Source organism: Astatotilapia calliptera, chromosome 20, assembly GCF_900246225.1.
Source record: "Astatotilapia calliptera chromosome 20, fAstCal1.2, whole genome shotgun sequence".
Taxonomy (NCBI): Eukaryota; Metazoa; Chordata; class Actinopteri; order Cichliformes; family Cichlidae; genus Astatotilapia; species Astatotilapia calliptera.
The window spans coordinates 4,421,856-4,434,878 of NC_039321.1; the positions used below are offsets into that span (position 1 = coordinate 4,421,856).

Here is a 13,023-nt window from a genome sequence, read left to right on the forward strand (position 1 = left end):
TCAGCCAGGAAACTGTGGTTGGCTTCAGAATTGGTGTTTTGCACATCAGTTTTTTTCATAGGTAGGTTTAGGAGAGGAGTGGGGCCTGGTACAATGGTATCCTGCTCATCCACAGCACACTTCTACTGGCATACAGATATCTAATTGTTATGATATGCAGGGAGCAAATCTTATGTCTGGACTCAAATGCAGGACACCAAGCAGGCGGAACAAGATAAAATAAGCCTTTTATTAAGTGAACATCAAAATCGACGATGATAAAACATAAATCCAAAGAGAAGTCAAAAATGAAAAAACAAAATAGAGGAAAGAAAAAGAATGACAGTGGTGAGTGGAGATGATAATAACAAATAAATGTAATTATAAATAACTAAATGCTGCTAGTCTAGCAGTAAATGTGGGGGAATATACTTCAATGAGGCAACTTCCACCAGCAACAAATTATTTCATTTGTTTACTTTGACATTAGTTAGCTCAACTAGCAAAAGTTAGCTAAGTTAGCTAAATTATCTTAGCTAACTTCCACTAGCAACAAATTGGCTGTGTCCCAATTCCTAGGCTGCATCCTTTGGAGGCTGCATTTGAAGGCTGATTACGTCACAGCCAGGCGAGAATATTTTCAGGCGAGAATGTAGATGTGTAAACTTCAAATATCTGCTCGGTTTATCAAGACATCACATATTTGCAAAAGTGCTGCGACGTATGCGGAGACGTCTGTTACCCACCAGCTCGTTAGCTAGCCGGGAGTTCAAGACTCACTAGAGCCGGCGAGAACAGTGAACTCCCAGCACATCGTTTTCAGACCCCCCGCGGTCTTTCGCTACTTAAATTAAATATGATATATAAAAATAAAAATGTTATTGTTTGGCTTCATCAGTGTTTGTTCCTGAGTAAATCAGTTTGGCTGAGATTAAAGTTATAGTTTTTACACAGCTGAATAAACATCAAACAGAAAACTGAATAAACAGAAGTGTGAGATGGTCGAGAATAGGGATGGGTGGGTGGGTGTCCGGTGCCTAAACGGTAGTAACCAGACCGAAAAGCAGCGCACATTTCGGTGCTTTATTTCGGTGCTTTTTTTTCCTGAGCTGTGATACACTTCTAGCCAATCATTTTACGTTTCCGAGGATAGTAGGCGGGTCCAGGTACATACGTTCTTTTAGAGCAGAGCTACAGATTAAAAATGCCCAAGGCGAAGCAGTCAAAGTCTGGCTGTACTTCACAGCAAAAGATGCAAACTCAGCAGCAACAAGTGCTTTAAGCTGATACTGTGATACTGTCAAAGGAGGTAACACCTCAAATCTGATGAAACACCTGGCGACGCATAGCGTTTTTTTTAAAAGCCGAGAAATGCGCCGTATTTAATAGCTTGCTGCGAGACCTCACACCGAGCGCATCTACTGCGGGTGTGGTGCCTGTTATCAGACCCGGAGTTAGCAACATACCCAAAAACCCGAAGAGGAGAGTCCTGGCCCCTAGCCCTGCCAGTGTAGCAGAAATGATGAGGATGATGATGCAGCAGCAGCCGTTCTTCTCTGCGTGAGTAGCTTCATGTTGTTCGTGTGTAATTTACGTTGAGTAGGCTCGTTATTACATTGTTACACAGTGAGGGGTGGTGAGGGAAACATCAGACTTCACTCCATCCCAATTAAAGTAATTGTTTTATTGTCTCTTGCCAACATCATGCACATGCAGACAGCAACTTTTCAAAATGGCCCCCAATCCATTTCCTGCTCCCTTTAAATACTCTAAAGACACACCTTCTTAATACAAGACCGGCCTATAAAAGAGCTGCAATTGAGGCAGGCTTCCTCTTTACTGGGAAAACAAGATGGCCACCACAAAGGTAACCTGCAACACTTTGTTACTTAAATGCTTCCCAACATACATTAATGCATGTAAAGTGAACTAGCAAACATCATCATAGCTACATGCGGCTGTCTTCTTGTTTGATGGCAGATACTCCCTTCACCCTGGCCAAAAAGGCTAAAATGACCAAAGAAAAAGTGGGAAACAGCTAAACATGAGAGGTTTTTGGACAAAGTTTGTGTTTTTTCCATTGTTTAAGCACTGCTTCCAGCCAAGAGTGATACCATATATGCCCCACAGCTGCAGAAAAGGCTAACATTGTTATCTTTTTACAAAAAACAGCTGAACATGAGAGGTTTTTGGACCAATTTTGTGTTCTCCATTTTTTAAGCACCGGTTTGAGCACCGTTTGAGCACCGGCACCGTTTCAAAAGTACTGATTTGGCACCGGTATCGGATAAAACCTAAACGATACCCATCCCTAGTCGAGAATATACTCCAATGTCCTGTTATATATTAGATAGCAAGGAGCAGACGGCTGAGTTTATTCAACTCCACAGAGACAGCTGGGGACGCAAATCTGAAGCCTAGGCCGTCCCATTCCACAGCCTCTTCTCTGTCTTCAGACCCGCCCACGTAGAACGCGAAGGCCGGGTCCTTTGAAGGATGTGGCCTAGGAATTGGGACAGATCTATTATTTAATTTGTTTACTTTGACAGTAGTTAGCTTAGTTTGTGGGAGTTAGCTAAGTTAGCTTAGCTAGAAGTAAAGCCATGTCCATCTCTGCATCATGAGTCGATTTTGCACACCTGGGAGTTTGAGTCATGTCACTGGCTGTCAGCTTGTTAGAGTAGCTAGCTGTATTAAAGTATAAGCTAGTTACAGTCAGCATAGTCTTGGAATTTGCTAACAAAATACACATGATTTCTGTCATTTCTAGAGTCATGTTTTATGTTTCTTTTTATAGGACTGGTGTTGTTGGTGTCTGATTATTTATAACATAACACGTTCTCATCCCAACGCGTAACATAGCGACGCATGTGAATTCTGTTGCATTCAATTGAAAACCTAGAGTGTCTCATAAGGACACTGAAGGGTACCTTTTGCATCCTGAGACGCCTCAGGCCATGAAAAATCGTGGGTATGTTACGTATTGGGAATGAGAATGCTCTGAACATAATGGTGATGAAGGCAAATCACATAATGGTAATGAAAACGTGTGCGGTTTTTTGGAGGGGGTGGGGGGATCCAGCTCCCTGTAGGTGTGTATTCAGCAGAGACTGTCTATCTAAGCACAGTCCAACTTGTTGCTAATGGTATTTAAAAAAAATCTTATACAGAGAAACCTGCCGTTGGGAATAAGAGATGCCTCTTTCAGCATCATTGCACTTTCATCGTCTGTATGACTGACTTTATGCAGCTGAACATAATAGTAAGTATCGTGCTCGTGCAGTTCAGCTGTGTGCCTTTTTGTGTGTTTGCTCTCATTCAGACAGTTGGATAAAAAGACCTGATGTTGGATGACTGTCGGGCCACCTGAAGGTTTAATCTCTCTGCCTCATTGTGTTTTATTTGCACATTTTAGTGTGTGTGTAATGCTGATGTTTCTGCACTATAATCTACAGAGCAGGTTTCATTTTGTAGTGTAATAAAAGAAAAATATTTAGCCTAAAAACATAAGCTACCAAGCTGTTTTAAGGCTAGATTTAATTTGGCAGATCACTGACATCCAGCTGCGAATTAAGTATTCGGGCTATTTACTGAATAACTTTAGTTTTAACACAATGCAAAAATACTCTGTTGTGAGAGTTTTGTGAAAGTTTCTCATTTCTTATCCCCATGTTTCATTCTGTCTGAGTTACTGTCGTTTCTAACTGCTTCCACTGTTATTATACTGCTAACAACTGACTGTGGAGTATTTAGTAATTCAGTGAATTCCAGTTGGCACCACACTGGAATTCACTGAGCTCTTGAGTGAACCGTTCTTCACAATTTGTTTGTATAATGACAATAGAGAAAATTAATTCATTCATAGTTTTGAGACAAATTTAAAGCTACAGTAAGATGTTTGTATCTTATACCAACTCATGTTTCACATTTTTGTGTTATAAATTACACTGAATGATTTGTTAGACTTTTAAAAAAGCTACTACTACACTGAGGTCTTAGTTGTCATTGGTGTCCAGCTGTAGCCTGGAACTCTAAACTTTTGAGTTGGAGACAAACAAGAAGTACTTTTTCGTTAAAAAAAAAGTTAACAGATTTTTATGTATGCCAGACTTGTGAGAACATTTTTAAAAAGAACAAAAATTACATATTCTGATAGATCAGGATCCTCACAGATGATGATTTAGACCTCAAAGGGTTAAATTCTGTGACAGTGCTGCAGAAAACAACCTTCAAATTACTTAACCAAAAATTACATCATCTGAAAAGCCACAAGAAAAAAAGACACGAAACGTAGCCACAGTATATGAGAAATATTCCCCAGAGGGTTCAGTGCAGAAGAAGCAATGACTGGAACCACCTCACCCCCCCCTCACTGTGGCAAAACTGCAAACAAAATGAAAAATATCACCAAGAAGTGACAGTACTACTTTAAATGCAAATAAAAGCAGTTATAAAAGCAGGTGCACTTCTTCCCAGTCATTTTTCCTCTTAAAGGCTCTTTCAAAGTTTAGAGTCCCTGACTTCAAATACTTAAGTCAGGAGAAAAACCATCTGTCCTCTGTATTGATTGTGGACGCTAGCTTATGCTATCCCTGAATCGCCCATTTCATTATGCTTTGCTTTTGGTTTATTTGTTTTAAGGCATGAGGCTCCGAGGGGAGATGCGTTTAGCTTATTGCTTTGGCGGGATGAAGCGGCACCTGCTTATTGCTGGAGTCTGGAGGTCCAAGTGGCTTCTGCACCACAGGTACACAGTCATCTGTATTTCTGTTAGACACCAATGAGCCCAGTTTAGGTCAAAGCTGAAAACAACGCCTGAACAGGGAAACCATAACACTCTGTCCTCTCGCTCTGAACGGCCACAGTCTGTTGTAGCTACAGACTTTATAAATGCTTGAAAACTTGCAGCAGCACAGTGGAAGGTTGCCTTAATTTTGCTTTGTTTACAAGATGGATGAGCCACCATAAGTTGATTTCCAGAGAAGGTTTTACATTAGTGTTCTGCCCCCTGATAGCTTGGTTTTTAGATCCAGAAGTGACTGAATCGGGATAGGAGGGTGGAGTGCTAAGTTATCTGCTAATGCTAGCCAAGCTAGATTGCATGAGTGCTTTGCATAGATACAGGCACTGCTAATTGATGCTATTTTTCGGACTATAAGGCGCACTTAAAATCCTTTAATTTTCTCAAAAATCAACAGTGCGCCTTGTAATCCGATACACCTTATGTATGAATTCTGGTTGTGCTTACTGACCTCAAACTGATTTTATGTGCTACATGGCGCTCAAAAATCTGTCAAAAAATGTTTTAGTACCACTTTGCTAAGCTACGAAGCCGCACTGCTTGATGGATTGTTGGAACATTACAGCTACCATAGTCAGGAGCCTTGCAGAGTAACCTGGGTCCAAAACTGTCTAAATTCTTTCATCTTTAATAAAATGATCAGCGTTGCTGCTTTACCGGGTGTAACAATTAAGTTTAACATCCAGGCATCCATGAAAACAGAATTTATGAAATTTAACGGAGTTAGAAGTTAGCAGGAAGTTAGCTCGCTAGTTTCCACCTAAATATGACAGAGATTTTTGAAAAATTAAAACGTACAGCTGTGCTTTGCAACATGAATGAAGACAGAAAACTAAACAGCAGTGACGTTTGTAGGGTTACTGAAGTTGAGCTAGCTGGTATATAATGATGTGCTACGTGATTGCTAGCAACACAGCTATGTTAGCATAACATAAACACAGTGAAGCTGGAGGATGTAAGCTAACTTTTTCCCACTTGATAAAAGTAAACGTGAGGGTTCCTGATGGTTAGGAACAAATGCAATCATATGGGTGGATGCTATAAACGGACCAAACTTCAGAACAACTGAGATGATCCATCCACAATACGAGGTTAGTTATACTGCAACAACATGGGAATAGAGCAGCTGCGAGAGAATTCAACATTAATGAATCAGTGGTACGGAAGTAGAGGAAGCAAGAAGAATGAGTTGAGTCAAGTTTGACTTATCTTACTGTTCTGTTTTGCTTAATGCACCTTATAACCCAGTGCACCTTATGGTCCGAAAAATACAGTAAATACTAGAATTTCACTCCCTATAAATGGGAATAAAAATAAATGGGAAAATGCGTGCACTGCTACAAAGTTAACATTACATTCCAGTTCATTTCGAGTTGGAGATTTTTGTTATAAAAATGTTATTTTAAATGTATGATGATGAATCCTTTCTAGGCCATCTGAAGGAGACAAACAGCTTGCACAGTATCTCAAAGAACCTAATCAAACACCCAGTGTTAGTATCATGCTTGTCTACCAGCTGTACCGTCTCAAATCCACCACTATTTTTAAATCATTGTGTCAGTTATGATACTGTGATTATGATGATCATAATCCACTGACCATGTGATTGTGCTGCACTTAAAAAAATCCTTTTAATACCTCTTCATTTTCCTCTGCACTTCATTTTTGTTCTTCTTATAGCTGAATCAGAGTTTCTTTCACCCTCATGTACATTTATGTCTCTCCTTAATTTCCTTCTCACCCACCCAGATGCACCTCTCACATTTATTCCCAGTTTTTTTCCCCCTTCACCTTAATTTTCTCTCACTTCATCTCCCCCCTCTGTCTCCAGACCCTCCATCAGTGATTACACATAACCCTGAAGTAATTAAGCTAAGAACACAGATGGGGATCTGGGTCGTAAATAAACAACTGTAAGTGATATTAAACTATCAGGCAGAGCGCTGGCAGGAGGAAAGACGTCGTCAGGAGTTTTTAAACCGATGCTGGCTGAGCAGCACTTCTGACCCCACAAATTCAGAAAATGACAGTGTTAGGAAATCCTTTTCATAGCCAGTGATGCTCAGGCCAAAGCCTTGTTTAAAATGCACCACAGTTTTTTTTCTAAACAATTTCTTTTTTTGATTTAATACTATCGAATAATCTTGTTAAGATCTAGAACCCTCAAAATCAGGCTGTTTTCACAAAAACCCCCAAAAAACAAAAGACAATGTGATACCTAAAACAAGCTACCGTAACTTTAATTTTCCTCTTCAGGAATTCCAGTGTTTTCAAGAGCGCCAATCATGCAGAAATACATTGGAATTAGTAGAACATTGTAAGATGGGGGTGAAGTGAATGAGTTGGTTAGCTAAGCGTGTGATACGTCAAGGTGAGTGTAGATGCATCTGCTCTTAAAGGAAAAAGGACACTCTTTTGAGGATGCTCACTTTTTTGACTGAGAGGACAGATGACATCGGCTTTCAGTCACTTACACTGCAGGCTTGATATCCTTTCCCAGGCAATTCAGCTCCCGCTTGACCCATGTGAACTCAATAGCTCAAATGATGACAGGTGGTCTCACAAAGGATTCACATCTTGGCTCCTGTGATGATAACAACCCATGCTTTCTTTCACACCTTGGTCCATGTGACCAGTAGTGATTCTGGAGTCCTTTGGGGCCTCACATTCATGAGTGTGACTCTCGGCCATGCACATTTGATCAAGTGTCATGATGACCAGCACAGCCAATTAAGTTGACCCAATCCTCAGTTATACTTTCTACATCCATGAATCTGCCAAGGTCTGCTCTGGTCTAAATTACTACACATACCACAGCAAACTTAGAGCTGAAAAGGTGTTGACTACTAAAGGAATGACTACTCAACCACTGGGTCTCCAGGTGTCCGTGTCCACAATAGACTATTATTAAGGCATAATGTTAAAAATCAAAGTAAACAAAAGAAACAATGTAATCCCCCACAGTTATTACTATCTACTCATGACTGTCCACCTTTTCCCCCTCTTCCTCTTTTTTCTTCTGTTTTTACACATTGCCACAGCTGTAGTTTAAAGTTGTCAGTGTGCGTTGAGACCCCACTCTGGACACCAAACAGTTGCCTGCCCCACTTGGTGGCAAGCAGCTCCTCCCCATGTAACTCACTCACATGATCAGTAGTGGATCAATGACCCTCAGGACCACCACCAAGCAGACAGCCTTGCTAAGGTCTGATTTAGAGTTAATCAGGGAATCTCTGTAGAGCCTGTGACGTAAGCGGCTGACGTTGTTGCTGTCATTTATAGTTGGGCTGGTGCAATATATGTTAATTAGCCTGTGGTTGTGGACAAAAACAGTAAAAGAGAAGTCAGAGATTTTAGAGTGATCATTGCTTGAGAGTGAGCAGGTAAGTATTCAAAACTTAAAAAGAAATAAGCCAGTAGGTGTGCTAGCCAGGGTGCAAATGTAAAGCCAGTCTTCTAGGAAGGAAGAGAGCACTGACCAATGCAGAGAGAAGGATACAAGGAAAGGTAGAGCAGTGAGAGCAAAGATAAAGACAGAAAGAAGCTGGGAGTAAAGGTGGGTGTAGCTGCTTTGTATCCTGGCTTTGTGACTTTTTACAACATGGAACACACAAATTAACAACTGATGGCCCTGATAATTAATCATGTAGAATCAGCTGAATAATTCCAAGACGGCTTCATTGTAGCCAGAGAATATATTTTACATAACTAATAAATAAAAATCAAGAAATAACATTTGAACTGACGTCATATTATCATCATACAGTATTTCCAGAGTTCTTCCAGTTAATAACGCTGTGTTATTCTCTCTCTCTTTTTTACTGTGGGATCAGCAGCAGCAGACCTGTAACACTAAAACCAACACTCATGGATGTTCACTTGGAACCTGACACCTGAAAAATAAATCTGGTAGAATTTGAAAAAAAAATTGCATTTAATTTTTTTCTTAAATACTTAAAACGCTGTGAATTAAAAAAAAAAAAACTACCGATGAGAAATCCTCTAAAGACCTAAAAATATCTTCCACCCAAAATAGCGACGAATGTGTGGCAGTAAAAATTGCCTTTCACCCATCCAGTTCTCGATCATTTGCCTCTCTTCTCCCATCCTTCTTGTAGGGGGCCCATTAAAATCCTAATGAGACTGTTGCCATTTTTGGAGAGCGAGATCGGAAAAGTAATTCATCCTCATTGCTGAAGCTAAATAATTGAAGCAGCTAAGGCTTTGGGAGATAGAGGCTACTGAAGTTTGGTGAGGAAAGTCATTGTTATTCATCACAGACGCTTATTTTTGAATCACAATCTGTTAGTAGCCAAAGTTTTAGCCCATGTGTGAGGAGTTTCCACAAAATGAACAATAACTGCTAAAGGTTTGGAAGGGAATTATACGGAATAAAGAACCGTGCAATCCATTGAAAACTAATCACAGCAGTTACAGACTTCAACATGGTTATTGTGTTCGTATCCAGGTTGAAATGACGATGAGGTGATCAAATTTTACTCTGCAGTGCAATCTAGATGTCAGTTAAGCCTTAAAATATAAATGGAAGACTAAAGGAAGAAGATTCAGCTACTGAGAAAGATCAAAGGTTTAGAATAAATGCATTTCTTAGAAAAGGCTTGATGAAATCCACTTGGCAGTTCAGCACAAGTGGCCTGCACGTGATACCTGTGTTTACCCTGCAGCGGTCTTCCACATGGTGTGGAGATGATCTACTTAAAGGAAGATCATTCTTAATCCAGTCGCTTGTGCTCCTGAACTGAAACAGTGCTCAGTATCCAATCTGAGTATTAGGATTTTAATCAGGCCGAATTAGGATGAATTACTTTGGAGGTTCAGATTGCTGGCTTCTGTTCACCGTCACTAACACTAAACAGACATGAAAGAGTTAACCAGTGACTAGCTAAGTTTTTTTTTGGTAGAACTCTGAGCTTGTTCTCTGTACAGTTTTCTTTTTGCGCCTACCATTTCCCAGTTTCTCCATGTTTGTGTTCATGTCTCTGTTTTAGTCATTTGCTGTTTTATTAATGTAATTTCTTTCTCTTGGTGATTTGGCTGGTTTTACATCGTGCCTTTGTCTGTTTCCCTCCATCCCGATGGTCTACCCCACCCTCACTCGTTGCACCTTTTGTGCAACAGTCCAAATGCATTTGCAGTGTGTGCCCTTTGTTAATTGTTGGTTTGTCCTTTTACTTACCTGAAACCCTCACTGTGTCCTCTTTGTACTTTTGAGATTTTCTTGAGATATTCAGCTATGCTTCATCTCCTGCTTTGCGTTTGTGTGGCCACCCGTGATAGCAGTGTCCAAGCGTTTTGTTCCCCCCCCCCCCTTAGGGGCCGGGCCCCACACTTTGGGAAGGTCTGGGTTATAGCATTTGTCTTGTGCAATAAGCAGGATCACCTTTGCGGTGTGTTCTATCTCTATTCCCAAAACCTAATCAAGGAAGAAAAAATGCCAGATTAGCTTGGGTAAAAGACTGAAAGTTGAGGCACACAACGAAGTGTGCAGCTGGTAAAGTTTCTGGGTTGCCTTTCTTCATAACAGCCATCCTCAAGATTCCCTCCATTTAAAGCAATGGATTATCAGGGATTCTAACATCTAGTCCTTTTACTGAATCAGAATAACCAATACAACTTTTTCCTGGTTGTAATCAAGTAGTTTTAGTGTTTAAACCTCACCATGAAATAAAATTATAAATAATGAGCAATCAGTAAGTGTAAAAAGAGCCAAACACAAAAAGGCTAGCACATAAACCACGGTTGGTCTGTCAAAACAATGACAATGACACTAGCATTGTAAAATACATTGGCAAAAACTAAGATATACCACCAGTCAATTGATGTTGAGCCCACCCTAATGATGCGAACCTCTAATGCTTTTTTGCTGCTGTCGTCGGCTCTCTATCTCACTGTGGGCGATGCTGCCACGAGCCAGTCAGCCAAACTAGTACCAACCGTATCCACAATGCCTTAAAGAGGAAATAATCAGTACAGATTTAGCCTGTTTTCCCTGATTTTGATGACTATTTTGTGCTTGGCAGGTCCACAAAGGACCCTCATGTTGGCTTCAACTAAGAAGCCTCTCGTGTTTATATCAGTGTTGTGTTTTGGCCCGTCTCATCATTCTCTATCTTTTCATACATCTCATTTCATTTTAAGGGGTAACAAAGTGCTGCAGATAAAGGAGCAAGACTTACATTATTTATGATGCAGTACAACTAGTCCGCAGAGCTTAATATGGGATCAGTGCTGTGAGCCAGTGGTGGCTCTCAATCACATTGTTCCCCGGTGGAAACATCAATCAGCCTTTAGACAGTGAATGATGGATTTACTCAGAGCTTAGACTGTTTGGACAGACAAGTCAAGCCTTGATTTATTGATGCTATGACAAAAAGTTTGGGGAATATATGCCCAAATCTCTCATTTCACTTCAGCTGAATGAAGGTATCACACAGAATATTGGTCTTGGTCGCAGAGAGTATAAAAGAAGTAGACACATCCACTGTGCTGCCACTCACTGGTTTGTGGGCTATCATTCTGATCAGACTATGATTTATTGGAGTGGCTTTCATGGGTGGGTTAAAGATTTAGGCGTACAATAAAAAGGTTCAAAGGTTTTAGTCCTTGCATTGTTAAATAATTCTAATCGTTGCTTAAATCGATTAAATAAGTCTTGCTATTAATTAAAAAGCAACGTGTTCCTTCCAGTTTTATCTGATATCATCTTGTATTGACACCTACATCTATGCATACCTACAGATATTTTGGCAAGTCAGGTGTGATATCAAGCATTGTTATGGGAGGTTTCTAAGTTTGAATGTGTGAGAGCATGAATGTAATGCAAGGTGTTACTGGAGAAAAACACTATATCTGATCTTCTTTTGTTTCAGTTTAAAACATTATGAATAATGCGAGTTTTTCTTTAACAGGTACAAGTAACTATTCCCCTGCTTAGTTTCTCTTCTACATCCCTCCTGCCTCTCTCAACCCTGATCTCTCCTCATCCCAAGAAGAAAGAAGACTTTCCTGTAAATCCTCTGTGCAGATTCACCCATAATGCTGTGTCGTGTGACTTCTCACATACAGTGGATCCCATTTACACACCTGTCCACATAATAAGTTTCTTCCATTTCACCCTTTCCAATACCACGGCCAAGACCAAAGGGCTGTCAAAGGACATCACAAACTGTGGACCTGCACAAGGCTGAAAGATCATCAGCATGAAGGTTGGGAAGAAGGTGACAACTGTTGGTGCGATTATTTGGAAATGGAAGAAATATAAAATAACCATCAGTTGCCCCTGGTGTGGTGTTCCATGTAAGATCTTGCCTCATGGAGTGAGGAAAGAGTTTGTTAATAATCTGAGGGCTGAATGATTCAGAGAAAGTTTGGGGGAAAGTGCTGTGGTCATATGAAACCCAAATCGAGTTCTATGACATCAACTTGACCCGCCATGTTTGAAGAAAGAGAAGACCATCTCCACTGTGAAGCATGGAGGTGGAAACATTATGCTATTTGGCCTTTTTTCAGCTAAAGTTTGTCAGGGTCCTGGGTTGGTGACCCAGTGTTTTTGAGTTTTTGGTTTCTTTCTCACGGCGTCTAGTTCCTTAGTCTTTTAGTATTTCTCGAGTTCTAGTTCTAGGTTTTGTTATGCGGCTCCTCTGTGTTCTGTGTTTCAAGTTTTACTTCGAAGGTCCGTGTCCCTCGTCTCATCATGTCAGTTGGAATCAGCTGTGCCTCCCTCCTGTTTTGCATTCCTCGTTTCCCCTCTGTATGTATAGTGTGTGATTACCTGTGCTGGTTGTCGGTCCGTCTGTGTTACCTCCCTGCATCACCCTGTGTTTCCTTCGTGTCTTCCTTTGTATTCGAGTTTCAGTTCTGTGCTGTTAGTTTTTCCAGTTTAGGTTTTTGCTTAGTTCTGGTCCTTGCCATCTCCGTTGCTGTTTGTTTCACCAACCTTAAATAAAGCTCAGTCGCATCTCAGCCGTGCCTGCATCTTGGGTCCTAATTTCCACACACCACACGGCTTGTGACAAGATTACATGATGGCTTCACCACACTGAGTAGCCAATGGACAGAGGCATGCAACATAAAAGCTATTGAGAGAACCTCTTTGCTTCAGCCAGTAGCCACTAAAGATGAGTCACGGACAAGGCTTTCAGCATGACAGTGACCCAAAACCACCAAGGTAACAACGGGGTGGCTAAAGAAGAAGCACATTAAGGTTATGGAGTGGCCTTGCC

The 13,023-nt window shown here is 40.7% G+C and overlaps 1 long non-coding RNA gene across 1 annotated transcript; it reads left to right on the forward strand.

The window, feature by feature from the left end:
• Positions 1–1,612: 1,612 nt before the first annotated feature.
• LOC113013654 (uncharacterized) lies at positions 1,613–12,789 on the forward strand. Its single transcript, XR_003270848.1, has 3 exons — positions 1,613–1,846; positions 4,621–4,726; positions 11,710–12,789. It is a non-coding gene; the product is annotated as an uncharacterized LOC113013654 (long non-coding RNA).
• Positions 12,790–13,023: the final 234 nt, after the last annotated feature.